At 39.1% G+C, this 12,972-nt stretch overlaps 1 protein-coding gene across 1 annotated transcript in view; it reads left to right on the top strand.

The window, feature by feature from the left end:
* The first annotated feature begins 720 nt into the window (after positions 1-720).
* The window catches only part of ncoa1 (nuclear receptor coactivator 1), a 71,178-nt gene continuing 58,926 nt past the window's right edge, over positions 721-12,972 (top strand). The window contains exon 1 of the mRNA XM_084737874.1: positions 721-1,354. The gene's annotated coding sequence lies outside the window, so the exon portion shown is untranslated. The remainder of the gene's footprint in view (positions 1,355-12,972) is intronic.

Raw genomic sequence — 12,972 nt, 5'->3', positions numbered from 1 at the left:
AATGTAACGGCTTTTCAGTACTAGGTCCTGATAGGTCTTTCATGGACAATGATAAAAATGACTGTATCTAATTGTAAAGTTTTTGATTGAAATCTCAGTGTCACAGCCTGATGGAAGAAGCAGCTCTTCAGTTTGGTGGATACTTCTGTATCTCTTGCCAGATTGCAACTTTTCATAAAAACAGTGCAACATGGATTGCTATGTTTGAGAAAAGTTGCTCTGAAATCAGGCATTTTAGGCCACAACAATCCCCAAAACAGCCCACAAAATCCAGGAGGGACTGACATATAGAGATGGATAAACTGGGTGTAAACAGTAGTTTACAAACCTTGTTTCTCCTACAGCTGATCTGAAAACGATTGAGTAAACTCTCTCGTTTCAAAGAGGTGGATAAAGTGATTTACTTTGGTTCACCCCACCCTCCACTACGCCCCTTGTTCCAGTGCATCAGACAGTATGCATCACTATATTTCAGACTATGGATGTTAATTTGCAGTACATGAACTCACACTGCTGCTTCAGGAGGCCTGCAGTTTGAACAGTGCATCAACCCACTCTTATTAACGCTCTATAGCCGTCAAAACACATCGTCTCCATATGTATACTGTATAATATTAATGCAAACGTCTAATTATAAACGTCTAATGAAAAGTCAGTTCTTGTCTCTTCTGCCCGCTGCCCTCCTCGTGAACGCGCCTCTCGGCTCCGTGCGCACGAGCAACCCTGTTTGTTTGTGTTGAGAGATTGGAAATGGCGGAGAGCAGAGACCAAAGCGATAACTTGGGTTTGCAAACGCGAGTGCGCCGTCATTGAAACGCAGAAACCACCCGCAAGTGATTCTCGGAGTTACTTACGATTTGCAACTGCCGATGGGATACAAGTCGGACACGGGAAAAACGGATTTTCGGAACAGGGTTTGGATTTAGCGAGCTGGTTAGCTAGCTAAGCTACCCGTGCTGGCAGCCTGGCGTTAGCTAGCTTCAAGTCGTGTGTGTGATTTTAACTACGCAGGCTTGTTTGTCAACACAAGCTGACGTTAAATTGCTAGCGAGCCAGCTAACAGACAACTTTGGCCCGGTTTCCAAGATAACCCGCTCGGGTTTATAACATGATGGCCACAACTGGCCGCAAAATTATCAATCCAAAGTAAGAGTGGATAAAAAAAAAGTCAGACATCTGACTATCCTTGTCGCAAGCAGTAAGTTAAGCTGGTTAGCTAAATTAGCTAACTGGCTTGTTTTACGCACAATCTAAGCTGCCGTTTGCATGGGAATTAATCATCCAGCGTGACAACTTACGGCAAGACCCCGCTGGAAGGATCTATATTTACAAGTTAAACGGACGACAAAAACAGGTAAGCCAACCGAGAAATGCATGACAACATGTCATCCTGACCATCCGTGGTTTAACTGGCCGCTGCAGCCGAGCATATGCTGCCGAGGGCCTCCAAACATGCCTGACTCATTGTTGATTTTTCCACATAACGTTGCTACAATTCACCGACAGACACCATCTTCTCTAACTGAATACATAACGTGCAATGCTCGCTGGGACATTTTGCTCCTTCGCCACCTGCGAAGAAACATATGAGGCTGTTATTATGTAAGAGTGTCCGAAAGGCCCCCAGGTGTCGCTGCAATTCATTTGATTTCCCCGAAACTTAACGTCCTGAACGCGAAAACTGGAAGGACATCTTGACCTCACTGCATACAGCAAAAAGCACTTGTCCAGTTTTAGAGTTAAAGAGTTAAAACATCCAGTTAGAGAAGATGTTAGCCACCTTTCCCAAGTTTAAGTCTTTCTATTGCATGTTTTGGGTCCAAATCCCAAATAAATATTCAATTAAAGCTACTACAAATAACTTTCATATAGTGTATGGAGCCCCCTGTGGACAAAAGTGGTAGTGTTTTCACTGCCATAACACGAAAAATATATACAAAAGAGATATTCAGTTAACAATACAACACAGAAAGGCAGCGAATTTGAGAGAATTTGAATTGGAAATGGACTTTGGCATTTTGTGAACTTAATACAACTAACTAAACCCTGCATAATGTTGCTACAGTTCACTGACAGACACCATCTTCTCTACCTGAATATGTAACGTGCAGCGCTTGCAGGGATATTGTGCTCCTTCGCCACCTGCAAAGAAACTGTTCAGTGTACCATCTGATCTGCTTCCGGGTGTCGCTGCACTTCAACTTGCGTCCTGAACACGAAAACTGAAAGGACACCTTGACCTCTTTGCATACAGCAAAAAAAACCATGTGGTTAGTCTTTAAAGTCTTTCAATTGCTTGTGGATCCAAAAGTCAAAGAGGTATTTAATCAAAGCTACTTCATAGAACTTTAGTATTGTGTTGGTTTTGGAGGCCCCTGTGGACAAAAGTGGTAGTGTTTCCATGCTGCAACGCTAAACATATGTATCAAAGAGAAGCACAGGATTTGAGAAGGTGGAAACAGCTTTGGGGTTTTTGTAAACAGCCAACTAAACTCTAACTAAGATGATTACCTCAGATTTTCTTTCATTAGCACCTGATTACTTTAGTTCTTCATTGCAGTAGTTCCCAAAGTTTTTCTGGTATGCCCCCCCTTTCAGAAGCCGAGTAAAGTTCATGCCCCCCACCCAACAATTTTTATCAATCATGAATAATAATTGGGGATGAACTGAGAAAAAAGATTCAGAAGTTGAATTTTAGTGGAAAAAAGGGTTGCAAGATAGAATCAGCAAACTTGTTTATTTCACCTACATAAATCAACCACCATTTGCCACTTAACCAGTGTGTCAGAAATCTACTTGCCTGAAGTCAATCTGTACTTGCCCTGGCACAAATTGTTTTATTTATTAGCAGCTACCAAATAACAACAAACACTAGAGTTAATTGTTTTAGTTTGCCAGAAATCTACTTGCGTGAAGGCAATTTGTACTTGCCCTTGTATAAATTGTTTTATTTATTAACGGTTACCAAATAGCAACAAACATTAAAGTTAATTGTCATATTTAATTTATGGCTGCTATGTCAACAAAATTTCAGAAAGAATGTGCATCCAAAGTCCAAGGTGGTGTCTTTAAAAGTCGCATTTTGGCAGTTGGTGAATATGATAATAATTGAAAAAATTAGAAAATGTTGTTTAACCCTGACTGTTTAATTTTCTAACATTAAGATGTAAATTCTTTTTTAAACCCCTTCTCAAACTTCCCAGAAAACATATGCAAAGATACCTGTGAGGCTTGTCTTATGTAAGACTGTACGAACAGCCTTAAGGTGTCACTGCAATTAATTTGTTTTACCCGGTACTTGAGTCCTGAACAGGAAGAAATTAATGGACATCTTGACCTGTTTTAAAGTTCTATAACCCTTAGTGTAAAATGTAAAATTCTGCTAACAAAAAGTTGTTGGTTTGAAATACTTTTGTAAATTTGGATCTCAGGTCAAAATACTGATTGACAGCTGCTTTGACTGAGTGAATGAATGAATGTGTGAAATATAAATACAAAATATATTCAATAGATATTCATTCAATTATAAAACAGAGAAAAGCAGCAAATTTGAGATGGTGGAAACAGCTTTTGTAAACATAATGAAACTAAATGCTAACTAAGATGACTACCACAGAAACATGTTAATTTTACTGTGATTAGCACCTGATTATAGAGTTCTTCACTGGAAAATTCCTAAGAAATTGGAGATCTGCAAAACAAAGAAGGTGATGCCTGACTCATTGTTGATTTTTCCGCATAACGTTGCTACAGTTTGTGGACAGACAGACCATGTGTGCTTCATTTACTCCTTCGCCACCTCCGAAGTAACTTGCTGTTTTATGTAAGACTGTCTGAACAGCCAGGTATCACTGCAATTCATTTAATTCACCTGCAACTTGTGTCCTGAAAGTGAAAACTTGGAGGACATCTTGACCTCTTTGCACATTTCTCTCTCTCTCTCTCACACACACACACAACTCATGTAGATTAAAAAACATGGAGTTAGAGCTGGGCTGATATTATATTGATACTGTCATATGAGACGAGATATTGTCTTGGATTTTGGATATTATTCTATCATGATATGGCAAAAGTTGTTGTCTATTCCTGGTTTTAAAGGCTGCATTACAGTGAAGTGATTTGATTTTCTGCACTTACCAGGCAGTTCCAACTTTTCTATTATTTGCCTCTAGCCACAGTTTCCCAAGTTAAGATTTTAAAATAGCTTGTTTTGGGTCTAGAACTTAATTCTGTGAACTATAAAACAGGATGGTTGGTCGTTATGCTTTTGTCCAACCAAATTCTAATAGGTTGGACAGTCGCTGGTGACACTTCAATAATGAAAGAAGCACTTTTTCAGGAGCAGGACATATGCTGACCTGATGTATTTTATTTTGGAGTGACAGGCTATTTACTGAACATTAACTGGAGCCAGACTAATTGACACCATGTTCGAGATGCAGCCTCAGAAGACAGAAGAGCTGAGTGGTTAAAGTTTATTTTTGATGATACTGTGTGTGTGAATTTTACTCCACCTGACTGCTCTCTTAATGAGTGCCTGTAGGTAACGTTTCAAGCTCAATGATGGAAAAATACCAGCTGTCCGTGACCAGACTTTCAAACTTAAAAGCTGCAAGTTTTGGCATTTTTAATGTCATGTCAGTGTTTATTTCGTAGGCCATCCTGTTGAATTCGGGACTAGCATGTTGATAATGTGACTGCTCCCACAGCCTGCGGCGATGGTGGACTAATGTTGTAATACTGAAGGACAGTTAGGAGAAACAGTGAACATTAAGCCTCATTTGAGGCAAACTAAATAAAAAGAGTAGTAGGTCTGATGCTGTAACTGTCTTTTGTGTAAGTTTATACTGCAGCATGAGCTGCGTTAGCTGTGGCGTTGTACAAAGCTGGCTGGTTCTGCTCTGTGTTCCTTGTTGCTGCTGTGTGTGTCTTTGTGTTACTGCTGTATGTGACACTAATTTACTTAATAGACAAGCCCTGAAGCTAACAATATAGCTACGTTTGAAAAAGGAATGGTCAAACTACAGGAATTCATTTGCTTGGCAGCACTGTGTGACTTTGATTAGCACCCCTTAAGGCTATCAAGTAGAGTCGCTGTGTGTGCTGTGGCTGATTTAATTAATTTAGAGACAACGCACAGTTTTTTTTCCTCTTCGACCAATAAACTGGCTGAAGAATAGGTAAAATTTCAGTCGACCAAGATTTTTTTTTGGTTGACTGCAGCCCTAAATGGCAACAAATTTTAAAGAAACAGGAGGCTGTTCTTGACCTTCAAGGACATCTCGATCTCTGTCCTCTACTGCTACTTCCATGGGAGGAATTGGTTTCAATGTATGTTATAGAAACTGATTTGCAATCATTTCTAAGACCTTGTACAGTAGTGCAAAGTGGCATATTCTAAAGGATGCTTTATGCCCAAATTGAATAGGGTTTTATTCTTTGTTAAATTGAGACTTTCTTGCATGAGAGAAAGTAAAATAATTTTCATCAAGTATGGATGGATTTTATTTATATTGATATACTTCTTATTCATACTAGTCATAATTTGGTGCAAAAAATAAAGATAGGACATAGGACGTTTTTATTTTTTGTTAAAAAAAATATGTTAAATTGTATATAGAGTTATTCCATTTAGCTGCATTTTCATCAAAGTTAGTAAAGTAAGCTTACACTTTGGAATATTTTAAGTTTGATTGTTTTAAAGTGAAATTCTTTCCCATTTTTAGGTACAACTCAACAGTCAGGGGTCTCTTCTGTATTTTCATAATGCACCTCACATTTTCAATGCATTGTCCGGCAGAAATAACCAGAGGCGTCTCTGAAAGAGACATCATCAGGATGGCAGCATATGTTGCTCCAAAATCTGTATGCACCTTTCAGCATCAATTGGGCCTTAACAGATGTGCCAGTCAGCCGTGACGTAGGCACTAATACAACCCCATACCATCACAGACACTGGCTTTTGAAGTCAGTGCTGGTAACAATCAGGATGGTCCTTTTCTTCTTTAGTGACTTTCGCAACAAACTGTGTTTACTGACAGTGGTTTTCTGAAGTGTTCCTGAGCACATGTCGTGTCCTTTAAGCTATGTTGGTTTTTAATGCAGTTTGTAATGCAGTGCCACCTGAGGGGTCAAAGGTCACGGTGTTCAGAATGTTTTTTTGGTGTTGCCCCTTAAACTCTCTTTTGCACCGATTTCTAAGACTTTGTGTTCCTAACTGATCTGTCTATGAATCTAAACAATGTGAATAACTGCATTTTAAAGATATCTTCAAAATGATGCATTTTATACTTTGTTAAATATAGATTATCTTGCTTGAGAGAAAGTAAAATAATTCTCATCAGGTCTGGAGTGAGTAGCCTTGAATGACCAAATTATTATGACGTATTCGCTGTCTTACTCAGAACAGCATGATTCGAAATATAAAAATCTTTGTTTGTACTCTAATAGTTTGGTTATATAGGCATTTTAAGCATTAGTTTTCCTTTGAAATGTGATCTTATTGTGCTGGAAGTGCTATAGGGTAACAGAGAGAGGTGTTTAAACAGTTGGGTGAGCGGTGGACATATGTGAAAAGTTCTGTCTTTGAAATGTAAACAAAAATCTCTGATAATAAGGTTAAAATGGGCTTTGTTTTCTTAAGCATAAAACTGTTTAGATTAGAACAGGGGTTTCAAAGTCTGAAACTGTGAGCCTCCCCTCAGACACAGCTTGGTAAAAGATGCCCCCCCTCAGGTTACTTGCTTATTTTCCTCAATTCCTGAATGTCTGCCACACTTTCTAAGATTGACGACGCACGGTGACCCAACTCACAAAAGATCTTATTCCTCTCATCTGTAAAACAACATAGGACATTTTAGCCTAGTTCACAAATGCAAAAAATAACTTTTTTTTTTTTTTTTTTACCTCTCATCAGTAAACCAATACACACAGTTTAATTGCCCTATAAAAGATGTACTGCAGATATTAATCTGGAGATACTATGGCAGAAATTCTGTGAATATATTTGGCAACCCAAATAAAATCTCCTCTGACCCTGGAATGACTGGTCTATGGGATTATGATCATGCTATTTGGTCTCTTTGACTCAGTTTAGCCAAAGTAGCCTAATATTGCTGTTTTACATGACTTCAGACTTAAGTACATAAAAAGGTCTGTTCAAAAGCAAGTGGAAAAAAAACAGTTAGATTCCCCAAAACAACTATATGTCTGAACTTTCCCTTTAACCATATCACACACATTTAGGCTATTATGTGATCTCCTTTTGGTAACTAATATAATATTTAAAGATTTATTAGTATGAAATTATGGATTATAATGACCAAAATTATCAGTATTATTATTATTAAAATATGCTGAAAATTTTGAAAAAAATACTGATACATACATTGAAATCATTTCACCAAGGTTTATATTGAAAATGACAAATCAAATTAGCAGCACTCTGCACATTGCAAAAAATAGCCTCTTAATAAATTAAAATAATAACAGCCATTGGCCAAAACTTACTGTAAACATATGAATGCATTGGCACTAAAGAGGGCACAGTGTGGCCCTGAGAGGTAACTGCACATGTGCAGATTGCAGATATGAAAACATCAACCATATGAAAGCACTGCAATAAGGTTTTGAGATCTTCTTTGATGTGGGTTCTTAGCAGCCTGTCTTTGAAATGCTTGCTGCAAGAATATGAAAAGGATTAAAAATGAAAGTCAGTACATAAATAAGATAAAACAAGATGAAACTATGCAATCTTAGCTGAAAAAAAAAACAATTAACAAACTGGTCCTACACAGTGTTAATAATTAAAATTTAAAAATGGTAATTCTAACCTTTGGGAATTTCACCAGGGTTAACCATTAAACTGGTAATTGTTACATCCCTAGTAATATTTTTTCACTTCTTCTCCAAAATGTGTTTGGAGGCCCCTTAGAGAGGCCCACCTCCCACTTAGAAAACCTCTGGATTGGAAGATCTTTCAATAGAACCCGGTTAAAATTTCTTTAAAGTTTTTCTCTTGGCTGCACTCAAACTTGTGATGCAAGTAAATACAAAACAACTGTAACCACAATAACAGCTCAAGGCTATTTGAACTTGTGAAGTTCAGTCAGGGCAGTTTTATTTATACAGCCCCAAATCACAAATTTACAATTTTGAATAATACTCAGACGCCACTGCCATGAAACTACAATTTGGTCAGTGGCATTCAGCACAAAGTGTTGACTTAAGTCCTTCAGTTCAGTGTCATTATGCATGTTGCAGTCGAATGCTTTGTTTTGCCCGAGTACGCTCACTGATAGCAGGTTGTATTTATGTAGTAATGCTGTTGCAGACTTTGCCATGTTCTGAGTGAAAGCGTTGAAGTGGGCCCCCCCACGCTAAGATGTAGCTCAGATAAGAGCCAGGCTATCGAGTTCAGTGTAGACCTCAGTTACTCAGTTCAAAGTTTGCGTTGACAGCCTGAGCACAACCTAACTGCAAACAATTAAACAAAAACATTATATAAAAAAATAAGTAATAAGTGAAAATAGTCATAATTGTTGTTTTGTTGCTTCTTCAAACTTGTACAGAAGACCCTGTCTGAGTAATTTTGTCTTGTTGAATTTAAGATCAAACTATACATTACAAACAAATATGGGTGCACGCTCAGTTCCCAAAATGCACCTGGCATGGTGAGAAGAAATGAAGATCCTTAACCAGATGTTGTCACAGCACTCATCTCTACTTAAGTTTGTGCATACTGATGGGGATGTGGAAGCATATGAGGGGGAAAAATCACTGCTGTTCATGATTTTAGAAGAATATTATAAGAATATAATTTAATATTTATTTTGTTGCAAGCAGTAGCTCTGCACACACGCTGTTAAGCCCACCTAAGGATGAGCCACATTTAAAGCAAATTGTTGGGAGTGGGAGCCCTCCTCCTCTCAGCTTAGCTCTGTGTCTGTATGGAGAATGAGCAGCCATTTTAGCACTCAGCGCTGCTGCAGCCTGCCTGCCACTGTCACAGCATTCTTCTTCTTCTTCTTCTTCTGCTGGAGCTGTAGTAGGTTTCCATGCTGTTTGTTTTGAACCCCTCAGGACACCTGCAACCAACCTGTGAAAATGTCACTCTGCTCCTTTTACTCAGGGTCAGAACACCCAGCATGAATACTGAATACTGATGGATGCAGTCTGTGGCGGTGGATGAATCAGTGAGGCTCACCTGACACACTGGCTGGCAACTTTTTGAGAAGATAGCTCTCAAATGTCTCAGCGTATACAGTTGTCGGTGGTTGCCTTTTAGTGTTATGTAACTGTAAATCTGCCTTTGAAACTTTAATATTTCTTTTAATATTTATGATTGCTCACTACTCCAAAACATGAGATAACCGGAATCAGTGTCTCTAAATCAACATCCTGCTCCACAGTTTTCTAGTCAGTTGTACATTTCTTTAAACATTTTAGTTTTATTTGTCTTCAGCATCTGCAATGATGTCATATTATAATGATGTCAGCCTCTTTAGATGACTCATTCTAATGCACGTTGAGGTGTTTGATGCCATTATCTTGTATTTACTCGGTTGCAGGGATGTCATTTTTGGTTACTTTTGCTTTTGATGGCCAGACACCCATTAGCCAGTTATTAACTGGTTATTGTTTAAGAAAAAAACTCAAAATAACATGAAATACAAGAGTTGCACCTTATCCTAATGTCTCCACCACACTAATTGGCTTCTGAAAGACTGTCAGACATCATGTGGTGAATGGAGAGGCTGAATTACTACAAGTCCATGGTGGCGACAGCTAACAGTGTATGCATCAATTTGGTGTATTCTGGTATTGTCAGGCCTTGATGGTGGACAGAGAGACTCTGAGGAGGTGTAATGTAGCTTTTGTTTGTGAGAGCTGTCCAGCAGGTGGTGGTCAGTGCTAGCTTGTCTGGCCCAGCTAGCTTGCTTTGAGTGAATTTTCTTCTCTTATGTATTTTAAGTGTTTTTCAATGTGTTTATCCATAGTAGCTCTGGATGGCTTAATGTACTCTTGCTAGAGGTACCAAGCTAACGTTAGCTCTTTGAATCTCTCGCCCTCTACTGTACTGACTGATGCTAAATCTGTCTGAGTCATTCTGCACACCAACCGGTTTTTGGCCTGGGATTTGTGCGCATCACACTTTCTCCCTCTGGCTAAAGGATTTTTGGCTGCGAGCCATCCTCAGACATGTTAGCTGGATGCTCTTTCTTAATGTAGTGCATCATAGTGCTAGTATTACTACTAAACTGTAAACACAATTTACATTTGACTTGGTCGCCTCTCTGGAGGAAATGTTCCCACGCTGATCCTCATTTTTCACCTCAGGCTGCTAGCTAGCGAAGACGTTAGAAGAGTGTGTGGGTCTGTAAATTAACCTATAGATTGATGTGCGTAACCGATTAACTGTTGACATTCTTATTTGGTTGTCCTCGTAGAGAGCTGTTTGTCTTTTTCTTAAGCATGAAGCCAAACTGAAGCTGCTGACCACTTCTTTTCCCATCAAAGTGGTGAGGAGAGCGGTCATATTAACTGAGTCTTCCAAGTCTGAGAGCTCTCTGTGAGCATGGCCAAACTGGGACCAAAACAGCCTCTGAGACCAACAAAGGCCAATTTAATGACAGGGAATAGGCAACAGGACCAAGGAAGTTTTCTTGCCAGGTTTAGCTCCTGGAAATACAGGGCTTAGCCATGGCTAGCCAAGCTAATGGCAGTTAGCAGTTAGCCAGGTTACTTTAGCCAGAAGTAAAGCTTTCTTTCCATCGGGAAACTCCATAAATCCTTGCCACTGTATTCCATGTTGGTCTCAGAGGCTATTCTTGTCCCAATCACTGGTTGTGTTCACTGGGAGGCTGCTGACTTTTACAACAAGTAAGCTGCAAGAGCTATCTGTCCAATGTCCATCAGGAAACACTGTAATGAAATCACAGAGAGTTGACGCTGAACAGCCAGAGAACATCAGAGGGGGCACCCACAATTTCAGTGTGCACGGTTTTTAATTGTTTTTCAGGAAAAGACAAATTCTGAAATACTATTAAAACACAACTTTTTTGTCGTTGCTGGGCCAGATACTGAAGAATATGTGATGTAAAGCATATGTATGGAAAAGGGACACAACATAAAGCCAATGGGAAATTGGCGATTTAATTATTTATCGTAAGAGGAAAATTAGTTTTAGTAGTAGTATATTTCACATATTTGAATTGATCAAACCGTTTTTGTGGAAAGTTTTATTTTAGGACAAGTGAACATCATTTTCATTCTCATCAAACCATTCAGTGACCTCTTGCACTCTTTGGATTGGGCCATTGTCATCCTGGAAGACACCACTTCCACCAGGATAGAAATGTTTCATCATAGGATAAAAGTGATCACGCAGAACAACCCGGTATTGAATTGCAGTGAGCCCTCCCTTTCAGGGGACAAGTGGACTGGAACCATACCGACAACATGCCCCCCACAGCATAACAGACTCACTGGATCCACTCACTGTAGGGGTCAAGCATTCAGGCCTGTACTGTTCTCTTGGCGTATGCCACACAAGCAGTCGCCCATGTGTCGAGAATATGGTGAAGGATGACTCATCTAACCGAATCATATTTTTTCTACTTCTCTTTAGACCAGTGCCTATTTTTTGTACCACTGAACTCTCAAATGTGCATTCATATGAGGAACGTATGCACTGCAACCATACTATAATATCCCTTTTCATTTGATTGCTGATGGTCTATTCTTGCTGACAGCCTTATCACAACCCACATTGACATTCTGTCTCCTGAGGAAAAGTTGCTCTTCTGTTTTTCCTTACATATCACACTAATGCACAGTCATCAAATGTGCACTGTCAACAGCAATTTTCAACCCTATTAACTCCTGTCTTTCCCATAGATTTAAATGCAGGCATCACTTCAGTCGCTGAGCCTATGGAGGGTATGTAGTGATGTCACAGTTGGTGGAGTCACAGCCACTGAGTGGCTATAAGACCACTGAGTGGCAGCATTAGCTTTCAGCTTGATGCCACGAAAACACATCTAAAATGAGAAAGAGTTCATGTGTGATTGACTCTTCAAATAGATTCAACAAGCAATTGGAGTGATCTTTGTACAACCTGCCAAAAGCTAAAGAACAGAAAGGCAAATAGATCACTGCAATTCACAGAAACAGCTGGAGTCCAGCACAGAAACATGGATTTGCGATTGCCAGTTTTGTCAGATATGTTTGATTTTTGGGTAAAATTATACCTTAAGTTATATACTGTATTGACTAATGTTACTTATGAATTAAATATTTAACATCTTTCACTTATATTCAGTTTAACAATCGTGCATCACATTCCACATCTTCACACTGCTGCATGTGAACATGTCTCTCCACTTAAGTAATAAAATAAGGAAATCTGAACATACCTGCCAACATACAACCAAAACATCTTTTGTCCTTGTCATGCCTACAAATCTAGCCTTGAAATAACTTACCAAGTAACCACTTTTGTATGCCTTCTTTGCTTTGTGTATTTCCCTTGTGTCGAAAATCTGGTACGTATAAATGTTAAGTGTCATGCAGATACTGATTGTTTTACTCCTGGTTTCACAGTTTCCCTACTAAATGCAGCCTTGTTGCAGGATGTATTGCTACTCACTCTGTCCAAGGGGGCATGTCCCACTTGGAAAGTGACATCAGCCCGTACCCTCTATTGAAACACTACCAAGTTGAGCAGACTTTGTGACTGAAGCTCCTTCAATCTGTGCCCCCACAATGAACCCTCTTTAAAAGTCTCTTAGGTCTTTTCCTCTTGCATTCTTTATACGAAATCAAAATCAACTGGACCTGCTCCACATTTTATAGCCTTCATGCCACAGAGCACAGTTGGATGTTAGTTTTTTGAACCATGCAGTGCACGTATGTGGAAGCATCCACATAAGTTGTTTCTCCACTCTTTTATTCAGGTTTTTCCTTTAA

This window comes from Lutjanus erythropterus, chromosome 15, assembly GCF_056507025.1.
Source record: "Lutjanus erythropterus isolate fLutEry1 chromosome 15, fLutEry1.hap2, whole genome shotgun sequence".
Classification (NCBI taxonomy): domain Eukaryota; kingdom Metazoa; phylum Chordata; class Actinopteri; order Lutjaniformes; family Lutjanidae; genus Lutjanus; species Lutjanus erythropterus.
The sequence above is the reverse complement of the archived record's forward strand: the minus strand, read 5'-3'. Positions and strand labels throughout refer to the sequence as shown.